We start from the raw sequence: 12,134 nt of genomic DNA, 5'->3' as shown, positions 1-12,134 counted from the left end.
ATAGTAGTACTGGGTGGCAGCAATGTGTTCTGCAAAGGTCATATGACAGGACTGACTGAGCACTCACTGTATGCTAGGTTCTACATCTCTGCCTCTCGGATGCCCCTTGCCCCCTCTTCATGAAGCTAACATTTATTTATCCTTCAGGAAACCTTGCCTGCTCCTAGAATCCTTGCCTGTTTGGCCCTGTTATGTGCTCCCATTGCATATTGTGTTGACTTTAATCATAGCAGTTATCATACTGGCTTACACTTACCTACTTACTTAGCTGTCTTACAGGGCAATATTTATTATTGTACTTCACAGCCGAGAACACTGTTGTGGGTCACATTAAAGACAATCAGTAAATATTAAGCATGATTTCCTACTCTACTAATTAATCAAATGAGCTGACAAAAACAAAACCTCAAACTCCAACTCTGTGTGCTTCCATAAATTGAAAACAGACCCCTAGCTAGGCGAAGAGACAAAGCAGTTGAGGGTTTTTGTCTGTCTCTCTCTTCAAGCCTCTCCTTAGCTGGCTCTGGCCCAAGATTTTTGGCAAGATGACGACATTCATGCAGGCTCGCTTCAATCAGGAATAAATAGGAGAAGCATTAGTCAGTCACAGCAGGGAGCATGACAGGTTTTAAAATGCATCAACAGAACACTTACATGGACACAGAGGGCACTTGGCATGACCTGATTTCCCTTCTTGAGGTACAAGACTCCCACAGTCCCACTCAGCTGGCAGGGACCTGCCCAGACAGACAAGAGCATGTGGCACCTCATCAGCAGCGCTTCACCCTGCTTCTACTCGTGTGTTTATCTCTTTAAGTTGCAACAAAGCCCATACTTGGTAAAGTTTTATGTTTTACTGATTGCCCTGTGACCTTGCCTCACCTGGGGCCAGAGGAATGGTGGCAAAATGGCGTGACTGGCAGGAGCAGCTGCCGAATTGCTGATTTTGTCACTAGGTGACCATTGCCTTTGCTGGGGAAAACCGAGCTATCTCTGATGCACAGGATCCAGTAGGACCAAATCTTCTCCACAAATACGGTGAAGATTCCCTATTTCCTACCTGAAAGAGACTATAAAGAAACAATAGATAGAAAGTAGTAGATTTGAAAGTGACTATTTGCCCAGGCACTGACAGAACTTACGACAGACGTTTGGGTAAAATCTGATTTACTCATATTGTCTTTTATTCAACACATATTTATCACAAACCTACTATGTGTAAGACATACTTTCAGTTGTAAAAGACCAAATATCTTTATACTGCAATCACAGTTCTCAATGAATTTCAAGTAGCCAGTAGTTTGGAAACTGAATGAGGAGCTATTATAAAGCAACCTTGACATGGCAGCCCAGTGAAGATTTTCTCCTCACCCTTGTCTCTCTCTGCAGTCAGTAGACTTCAACTTTACTGGGCTGAAACTGCTTCTCCATTTCCCCGAGATCACCAGAGTGATCTTCTTCAGTCTTGACAAATTAAAACCTCTAAAGATGGAGAGATCTCCAAACTACAACAGTTTATTGAGCCTTTCTAGAAGCTAGCCAGCAAACAGACTGAATCCTGGGACAGGGAGTTTCTGCTTCACCAGCAGCAAGGCAGTTAACAGGAACAACTTGTCCACCAGGCTCAAGAAACGGGACATTTATAAGGGCTGACACGGAAACAAAGTTCTTTAATTTCACATTGGCTACAGTTAAGGAAGGCAGGGTAAGAAGAGGTGGGGAATGTCTGGGGAGAGGTGGTTAGTCTATAGAGAATGCTAGTGGATTAGCTGTTAATGATGGTCAGTCACTGGTCACACAGAAGGAAGATCTGGTGGGTCTGAGGACCTTCTAGATGATTGCTGAAATGACTACATCCAGGAACATGGACTTTCTAGTTAGCTGTGGCCAGTGGCTACTGACTGATGACTTTCCCTTGTCTCTCTCTCCCTCATTCTCTGGTCCTATGTTATTTAATTTAGGGCATTTCAGAATTTTTCCTCACCAGTCTGAATTCACAAATGGTTTCAGGCCTGCTCTCTGCACATGTTTCTTAAAAGGCACCCTTTCCATGTTTTTGTCCACCTCTTCTCCTTAGGCTGGACCTTCTAATATTACTTCCTTTGCCCTTGTATTGCCTATGGTGGAATTCCCTCTTCTCCCACTCAGATACCCAAGATGCCAATCACACAGTTATCACATATCACTGCGCTGTTAGATCAGTGTTCTCCAAGTGTGGTCTGCAGACCTCTAAGAGTCTCAAGATGCTTTCAGGGGAATCAGGACATCAAAAGGATTTTCATACTACTACTAAGACAATTGATTGTCTTTTTCACTGTTTTGACATTTGCACTGATAGTACAAAAGCAAAGGTGCATGCAATCACTTGCAACTTAACATTTTAGGCAGTGACACCTGCCTGTACTAGGTGTCATTGTATCCCTCCCTGTCACCATTTGACTTAAGAAACAAGATGCTGACTTCAGGTAAGGGTGTTCTTGATGAAGTAGTAAAAGTTTGCATTTAATTAAATCTCAAGCACATGTATTTTTAATATTCTGTGTAACAACAGGAAAACATAGCCAAAGCACTTTGATAAGGTACTTTGTACCACAATATTTGTCTTGTGGAAGCACTTGTACAACTGAACTGCTAGCTCAACTATGAATTTTTTTTGTTGACATCAATTTTTACTTTAAATAATGACTGACAAGAAATCTTGTTTTTAAAATACTGGTATGTATCTTGAACATCAGACTGGGGAAGACTAACAAACTGAGTATTCAGACTTGGGCATTTAGCAGACATTTTCTAGAAAATAAGTAAGTCAGCTTGTCATTCAAGGGAAAAAACTGATAGTATTTGAGCTTTCAAGGGAAAATTAGAAAGTTGCATCTGCCACCATGAATTTAATAGCTTCCCAATACTTAAAGACTTATCTGATGAGAGCAGTGATATTAAGGTGTGTGAGTTCATATATTGCATAATGAAATGTGTCAACATTTGGAAGATTTGTATACCTCAGTGCATCAGTATTTTCCAAATGACCAGTGCATGAAGTGACAGAATCCTGCACGGGTGAAAGATCTATTCAAAATGCAAAATAGACCAATGGATTTTACTATAACCAAGTATGAGAAGTTCATTGCTATGGTTTCAGATTCCACACTACAACTTATAGAAATTACCAATTGTTGAGTCTAATGTAGTATCAAAGAAGAATATCCAAAGGTATCTGAAAAGTCTATTAAAATACTCCTCCCTTTTCCAACTATGTATCTGTGTCAAGCTAAATCTTCATACACTTCAGTCAACACAATGTAACACAACAGAATGATGCAGAAGCACATATAAAAATCCAGCTGTCTTCTATTAAACTCAGAGAGAATATCAGAAAGGAAAACAATGTTACTATTCTCACTAAATTATCTTGGTTTTAGAAAACAGGGCTAGTTTTCATAAAAACATATTATTTATGTTAACTTGCCAGTTATTTATTTTAAAATTAACTAATGAACAAAGGTTTTAAATGTCTTACCTCTTATTAACACGGTAAATACCAACAGATAAAACTCACGGAACAAAATTTCTCTGAAGTTCTCTCACTCATTTTGAAGAGTGTAAGTGGGTTCAAAGATCAAAATGTTTGAGGATTGCTGCTCTAGGTTACACAATCTTAACTACTGATTGTGGCCTGAATGAAACTCCTGTGAACTAAAGCTTTGGAGGTGATCGTTTAAACTGGCCCTTGCCTGAGGGCGCACAGTCCTTGATTAACTCCCTGTGGTCCCTACACCAGCTAGTTTGCCCCTCTTTGCAGCCAGATCTGTCAGCGTGTCCTGTGACTGGTGAGGTGGCAATTATCCCAATGATGTGAAGACAGAATTCACATTGTCTTTCACCTCAGTTCCCTACTAAAGAAAATTGTCAGTGTAGTCAACTCAATTTTCTTGGATTAAAACAATGCAAAATATTTATAAATTTGTATTGTTGACATTTCTTTAATTAAAGCCTCAACAAATATTTTACTATTCTTATCAAATTGGAAGCACCATGATGTATCTAACATGTATGTATGTATGTGTGCAAGGCACTGAATTAGGAAATCTGTAGTCAGTTTACCAAGGCATAGAATTAGGAAATCTGGAGGCGATTCCTTCATTCTCTCGCTAAGGAAAATGATTCCCAGAGAGCTTAAATGCCTTGTCACATGACTTAATCCCTGAATTAAGCTAACATCTCCAGTTTGATAATAATTTCAAGTCCCAAACAAAAGAACCAAACTTATACAGAATTTATACTTTTTAAGTCTGCACTCTTGTCATTTGGAGGACATTTTTCACTTTATGTCTTTCTTCTTTATTTGTAGTTATTGTACAAGCAACCTGGAATAAGAAACTGCTTTATCTACTTTAATCAAATAGAGTAAAACTTCAAATGTGTAAAGTTATAGAGAAACAGGGCATTCCAGACCGAAACATTTTCTAGATGTATGAGATATATTTAGTGTTTAAAAACTGAACAATTTATTGGGAAGTAAAAACACTAATACAAGCTAAGTATTTAGAACCTCAAATTATGAATTCTAATCTAATCCCCTTACTTTATTACTGTGGCAAAAATGCCTCAGATCCAATTACATTTTCAGGTAGTAAAACTTCTATTTTACTCTTTGGGATGGTACCCTCTAAAAGGTATCACATGCTTTTCTGTATCCAGTCAGTCCACTAAAGATGATTTAAACATTTTAAATGGCTTGGGATCCTTCTTATTAGTGTCCATTATTTTACACAAATACAATAGGGGCATTAGGACACACTGAGAATACAGAGTTTTTTCTACGCCTTCATTTAATGACCCTGGTATTCTGAATCTTGTTTTTTTTAATATTTGCATGTGTTTTTAAATTTTGGCTTTTACCCCTTGCTTTGGCATTGTATTAATTGTTACATCTTCCTTTATACAGGGCACATGTTTGTCTCTCCATTTAAAATTTTCTGTAGACCAGATAAAAAAGCTTATTAGAATTGTATAAAAATGAGCAAATAGATTGAGAAAGGATCTGAGATACTCACAGTGATGTACAGCAGTTTTAGTGAACTCCATATTTTACTGTAGTTTGACCACTCAACAGACTGTTGCACTTACTTACTGGGTCTTTAGATAACTAAATTCTTATTAGGTGAGGTACTGCAGCATAATAATTATTTGGTTAACAGTCACATGAGCAGTTAATAATAACTGAAGATTTGAGAAACTCAAATCATTCTTGTTCTGCTCTCTTTTCTGAATAATCCTGGTTATGCTGATTATTTTATCTAAATTTTTAAACTTTACACATGCTTTTGCTGAATTTTTTTAAAACTCTTTTTTTTCATATTCTGTGTAAATGTTTATGAAAAGAATCTGTCTATAGTTCAAAAGCCTTTCTGCAATCTTTCACTGTTTGATCCAACAGCAGAGCGGGCATGTCCTACATAGGCTGCGGTCCATCAGTGTTTTTCTGAAAGAGCTGGGATGTTTACATTCTTAGGACGGAAAGAACAGCAGAGAATACCATTCCATATTTGTACTTGTTGGTTTTCTAGCATCATGGTGGCTGCTGTACAGCAGCTCACAGCAGTTATACTGCAGCCTCATCTCTGCCTGTGGAATCACGCTGGTATGCAGATTCTTAAGTATGTGGCCCCATGGATTAGGGACCTCATTTGGGTCAAAGGCAGTTATTTACTCTGGGAAGCTTTCCAAGATTGTTACCAAAAATGCTTTTTACTTTTATGGTGACTTGGTCCCTAAGGGTAAAACAGTCATCCAAAAGGAAAACTTTTTCCCCATTATCTGAACATTTATTAGTGACCAGGGCAGAAAAGTTCATAGTCTTCAAAACAAAACTCAGCCTGAGAACAGGCTAGTGAGCTTGAATTGAGGTATTGAGTATATAGGGACCTAAAATCCTAGTTTTTACTTTGCCTTTGCATGTCACCTGATCTGAATACACAATTTAAGGTTTATTTTCACTATGTAGGCAAACATTTTGTATTTTGTGTAAGTGAATCCCTTATTCAGTTATTTATACACTTGTCAAGGCTTTTATGGAGAAAAGCTTCATTAAAAAGGTAACATCTACTCTCGTTTTAGAACACTGGTCTAAGACAGCAGTGCATGTTGGTCATCACCTCACTTTTTTCCTTTTAAGTTCTTCACAAGGCATGATTTCTCTCGAGTATGTCCTTACAATGGGTTTTCTGAAATTCCTTTGTTGTGCTCACATTTTAATTCCTCCTCTACCCTTCTTCCCTTATTTTTAGCAGATGGTCACCTCACACAGTTCATCCGGGGTAAGGTCCTGCATTGTCTATCTTGTCTGTCTTGAAATACCAGAATCTGCATCCATCTTTTTCCCTTTTCTGTATTGAGAAGGCATTGCCCCTCTTCTTCTTATGTATGTTTGTCCTTACTTCTATTATTCTGTATCAGTTCAGGGCTCATTTGCAGAAAATAGAAACCTCTCCAGTGTTTTTAATCAGAAAAGAGTTTAATAAGTACTTATATAATTGTCGAAAGGTGGAAAGGCAGGCCTTAGGCAGGGCCCCCAGGAATGACCTGAAATAACACCGCAGAACTGGCTACTCATGGGACTGGCAACAGTTCCCACAACCAGGAAGCGGGGGAGTCAGGAAGCCACTGGACCCAGTGCGGTGTCTAGGGTGGCACACCTTAGTCATGATCTGGGGTTAAGAAGCTGCCAGCATACCTGCTGTATCCAGAGTAAATTCATCTCCCAGAACTGCACCAGCAAAATGAATGCCCCACAGCCTAATGCCTCTCTCCACTTTACTCAATCCCAAATATAAATTTCTTGCAGCTAAACCTGCTTTGTTGAAACTATATCTCACCCAGATCCCTTACTGAAGGAGAGTCTGGGAAATGTGACTGTATTTCTTTGGACTCTGCAACATGCAGGGCGCACGCAAGGGTGCTCGGCACGCAGCAGCACCAGTCCATCCACGCTTCTTCTCCAGTGCTAGATACTTTCTCAAATCTCTTTTTCTGTTTTACTGTTTGCATTTCCACACTAAATTCCAGGATCCTTTTTGCTTCCCACAATAAAGATTTCCTTGGGTTTTAGTGTTTTTATCCCATTGTTTTCTGGTTCATGTTTTCTTCTGCTTTGTCATCCTGAAACTGTTACATTGCTATTTGCTATTATTTCCAGAACTATTGTTAACACTGTAAACATGAATTCAGTGGGAACTCACTTTAGTATTAAGAAACTCTCCTGGTCGAGGACTGAGGTTGGGGTTCAGAATCTGCAGGGCAAACCCTTCAATAGTAGGATTATTTACTTTCCTAAAATTCCAGCTACCATCATCATCGCTCTTGCTGGGCCTTCCAATGACCATTGTGACCATTTCTCTGGTCAGCTGAAGGACACAGACAGACGTATGCAGAGCTTTAGCGCAAGAGCCAGCTGGGGTGAGGGAATGCATATTCAATCCTGTCACTGGGCTCTGAGGGAAGATGTGCCAAAGGCCTGAAGTGGAAAAGTGAGGAAGGGCTGGTGCTTCATAAAAAGCTGCTAGGTCATAGACTACTTTCCAATTTCCATCAAAATGCCTTAATCTCTAAAACTTCTTGTCTGAGATCATCTCACCCTCTCTTACTTACCTCTAGGTCTTTGAGACTTCATTTTATGGATTGAGAATAGCCCTACATGAGATAGGCTGGGTATATGCTAATTTTCTCTTTCTTATTCAAATATTTTAATGACATGGTAGTGGAATTTAAAGAGGAGATTGTCTTGGCTCTACCACTTACTATGATGTCTTTTATGAAGACTTGTCAGTGAGTTATACATGAAAACGCAGCCCATGAGACGAGATTTAGTTTCATCAATAGCATGCTGACCCTGTTAGTGAGCCATATATACAACAGAAAATAGTGGAAGTACAAGGTTCTGTGAGAACTCAGATTTGATACCTGCTTTCTAGTCAGTCCTGCAAGAGACTTGGAAATAAAGTGATAATAAGAAAATAGAAAAAGGAGCTTTTTTCATTTTGCCGGGAATTATTTATTCATAAAATGAAATTAGCATAGCCGAAACGCTTCTCAGGTTTATTCTACGGAATGAAAATAATATTGTTAAATTTCCCAGAGAAAGCTTTAACTCCATTTTCATGCGGTTGCAATAAAATAATCTTTCCTGGCATGGATCAAGAAGCAATAAGCAATAGAACATAGGATTTGGTAAATATTTACATTACCAATACCTCTTAGTTATGTAGTCTGATTAAATTGAGAGACACTGAAAGGGAATACAGTATTTTATGGATAGGAACTTGCTCATCTGTTGAATGTATTAAGTGTGGACTGAGGTATCTAAGGGAATGCTCTTAAAGAAAAGGAATTATGTCACATGCTTACATAGGCATGTTGTGTCAAATCATGGCCTGTAAAGATAATTTTACTACAATTTGAATTTGTAACATTTGGCCATAATTCAGCTAAATATTTTCTAATTTTTAAAGAATTCTTTATATATAACCCTTAAAATTACAAAAGAGGAAGAAAAAGGTAAACACAATAAAATAAAATCTGTCTTTTCCAACAACCATTCTGTGGACTTACTGGGCACATTTTTATCACCTCTGCCTAGTCCCTTCATTTCCTCCTGACCTTTCTCACCACCTATGCCAATTGTCACACCCCTCCTTTCTCTCTTTCTTCTACGGTTCAGGGTAGAGAAGTTAGACTACTGACTAAGGAGGCAATGTGTGAAATGGTTAAAAACACAAGCTCTGGAATCAGAATCCCTAGATTTAAACTCTGGTCCTACCTGTGATTTTAGGCAAAGTACCTAACTTTTCTGAGTCTCAGTTTTCTTATCATAAAATGAAGTCCAACTGAACATATACAAGTGGAAGTACATTTATACTTCTAGTTGAGGTTTTGTAGGGATCAATGGCATAAAGATATAAAGGACTTAGCAGAGTAGGTGCTCAATAAAAATAAGCCATAATATTTAAATATTTGGATTTTATTTCTTCTGGGAAAAATAATAAATAGGCTCATCCTCCTCCATCTTTCAGTTTTGAAATGTGTACCTACTGAGGAAAATATAGAAAAAAACATTATTTATCTTAGATTATGATAAGATAATGCCTAATATCTGGATAAAAACTGAAATAAATCTAGATATTGTCAAACATCTTGTAGACAAAGTATCGACATTTTACAACTCTTCTTTTTATTTGGCATGTTCCTTTCATGTGTCTGTATGTGGGTAGGAAGCATTCTTATTCACTAGTCCTTTCTTGAGCACCTCTGTAAGCTGTATGTACATCACGGAGCTTAGCACATATTATTTCTAATCCTTATTAATGACCTAGAGAGATCAGATTTATTAGCTCTATTTAACACTTCACAAAACTAAAGCTCAGGGGCATAATGTAACTCATCTAAGTTCAGACAGCACTGGAGCCAAACAATTGAAACCTAGATCTTCTTCCTTCAGAGATGATATTCTTCTGTCATGTGTATTTTATGAGTCTAGGATTAATGACTTAAGGAGAAGACTGGTTAATAAGTTCATTGATAGGGATTCATCACTGTCAATACTAATAAAATGATTTGTATGTCACACTTCTTCTTATTACTGGTAATGTATTTCATTTTCACAAATAAGAATATTTGCAGGACTTAGAATTTTTACTCACATACATAATAAAGCACAATTATATATAATTATACACAATATAAGGTAAGATTTTTTTTACACTAATAAATGTTTATCCATAATTACCTATGAACATAACAGCATTGTTGAAGTTGGTGGTTGCAAGGATATGTTTGTTCATAACAGACCCTGTCATACACTCTGTTTGCTTTAGTTAAAAGATGGAGAAAGAGTGGTCCTTCAGAAAAACATCTCTGGCAAAGAAAGTTATCACCATATTTAACATGGCTCTTGAGGGAAAAATATTTCCTGCTGTTCAGACAAATGTAAAAGATCAGAGGAACACAATCACAGCAGTTGATTCTGAATGTTGACCTCAGAATGTCTGCTCTGAAGGAATGCTGACGACTCCTGTCATGATGCCCTTGCTTATTCAGATACCATTAAAAGTCCCACTTGACAAGCATAATGATGAACTGCACTTTTCCTGTCAGGCAACACATGTTTGGATATTAGCTCTGTAAAGCTGAGGATTTATTTATTTTCCAAGGACCAGTTTTTCAGCTTGCTCTACAAACCCATGAAGCTGCTTAAAACTCACACAACTTATTACTGACGAAGGGAAACCCATGCACTCCAGAGACAGGGACTTCGCGGGTGTAGGAGATAATGATATATCTGTTTTACTGACATAAAACCTCTTTAGTCCTCCAAAGGATGAATTTTCTGGCTGTATTCTGGTACATCTGACTTTTAGTCACTTCAAACTTCAATGTGTCCTTGCTTTGGCACTTAAGGGTACTATTTTGCTTTCAAGAATATCACTTAAAATGTAAAAGCACTTGAGGTTAAAAACTTTAAGCCTATGTCAGTCAACATATTAATTATCATTTAAGACCTTAGCAAGAATTAGTGGGCAGCTATTAGAGATACATTGAAATATGTTTCATGGCCAATCAGAAATGAGTCTGGCTATGAAACATTCTCCAAAAAATATTGCTTAACTGATTTTGAGCTCTCTGGATTCAGTATATAGATTTTAATAGAGAGGGATCATTTTGGTAGAAAATATCTGGAATAGAACAGTACCTTAAAGTGTTCTTAAATTTGAGATTGTATGGTCATGTTACATGGTTCATTAAGAACTATTAAACTTACATTATGAAATGAAATCTAAACACATGAATATTACTTAGGAGTCCAGCAGGATATAGGTGACATGCTGAAAGGACTGATAAAGATAATATAATGCAGAGACTAAGGACAGGCTTAAATGAACAAACGATAATGAATCCAGAGATTAAGAGCAGGAAGCTATTACTATCCTTTGGCCTGAAGAGGCAGGGAGATGGTATGTGTTATTGGAACATCACAAGAGTTAAGGCAGTTAGAGAGTCAGACAAACAGGAGTTGTGATTCTCGAAGCAACAGAAGAACCATTGCCAAACCACGGCCTAGCGGATCCAGCAGGGAGAATATCTACGTGACCTCCTTGTCCCCTTGTTCTGATCTCTTCCTGGTGTTTCCTGTTGAGTAATCCAACCAGGAGCCAACATATAAGAAAATCTGGCCCATGCAGAGAGATGGAGGCCAAACGCTGCAGGCCCAAGCTCTGGGGAGGGTGGGGAAAGCCTGGAAGTGCAGGAGAAAAACCAGCACATCTGATCAGAATCGTAATTATATCAGATACAAATCTCCAGGTACTCTTCATTAAAGAGCTGATAGGAACGCTCTGTCGTTATTCTGCTCCTCTGATTCTTGCTTTTCCAGGGTCTGAAGGTTCTCTTCCAGGTTTTTATCAGTTCTTGTTCCATGTCATTCTGTGCTGAAATACGATTTTAGCAATTTTTATAGCAGGGATGTTTTTATTTTTTTGCAAAATAATTTCCTTTTTCTCTGTTTTTTACTAATGTTTGTTTAGCACCAAGACTTTAATAGTTTTTTTCAATCAAAGATTTCTCTCTTTATCATAATTCTTAGCAATCTTGGCTGCCTGATTTGCCCATTACGCTGCGATGGCTCTCATTAGTTCATTTAGTTGAGTGGCTCTCTCCTTAAACTGATTGCCCTGCTCTTCCAACAGTCAGTGTCCCACCCACCTTGGGCAATGCAAAATGTTTTTAAATTTTATTTTAATGTGAGAAGTCACATGGGGTCAAACTTCACAATGTGACATAATTATTGTTCATATATATTCAATTTTAACTTGTCTTTCCTCATTCTTCTGTAGTCTTTATTTCTTTTACTCTAGTTCTTTACCATAAATTTACTTTCTTTTTCTGTTTACTCATAATGCTATGAATGAAATGTTGACATGATGGTATGTAACATATTGTATGTATGAGAGGGATGGGAAGTGCTTAAGGCAGCAATAGGTTAACAAGTGAATCAAAAAGCAGGGTTGATTTTGTAGTTTGTAGATCTATTTACCTCTCCTAAACATTTCTGAAGATTGTGGCACAGTTTTTTAAACAAATTA

General features: G+C 37.7%; 1 protein-coding gene and 1 long non-coding RNA gene across 7 annotated transcripts in view; one reads left to right on the top strand and one right to left on the bottom strand.

The window, feature by feature from the left end:
- Positions 1–12,134, bottom strand: part of LOC118924102 (uncharacterized) — a 257,912-nt gene that overhangs the window by 89,164 nt on the left and 156,614 nt on the right. Inside the window, exon 4 of one of the 4 annotated variants that reach the window (XR_005029455.2) lies at positions 7,050–11,480. The exons of the other annotated variants lie outside the window; for them this stretch is intronic. This is a non-coding gene — a long non-coding RNA (uncharacterized LOC118924102). Of the gene's footprint in view, positions 1–7,049; positions 11,481–12,134 lie in introns of those variants that run through there. 4 annotated transcript variants of the gene reach the window in all.
- Positions 1–12,134, top strand: part of SYNPO2 (synaptopodin 2) — a 167,673-nt gene that overhangs the window by 119,858 nt on the left and 35,681 nt on the right. The window lies entirely within an intron of this gene.

Source organism: Manis pentadactyla, chromosome 5 (assembly GCF_030020395.1).
Source record: "Manis pentadactyla isolate mManPen7 chromosome 5, mManPen7.hap1, whole genome shotgun sequence".
In the NCBI taxonomy this organism is placed as follows: Eukaryota; Metazoa; Chordata; class Mammalia; order Pholidota; family Manidae; genus Manis; species Manis pentadactyla.
This window is presented reverse-complemented; position numbering and strand designations above follow the sequence as displayed.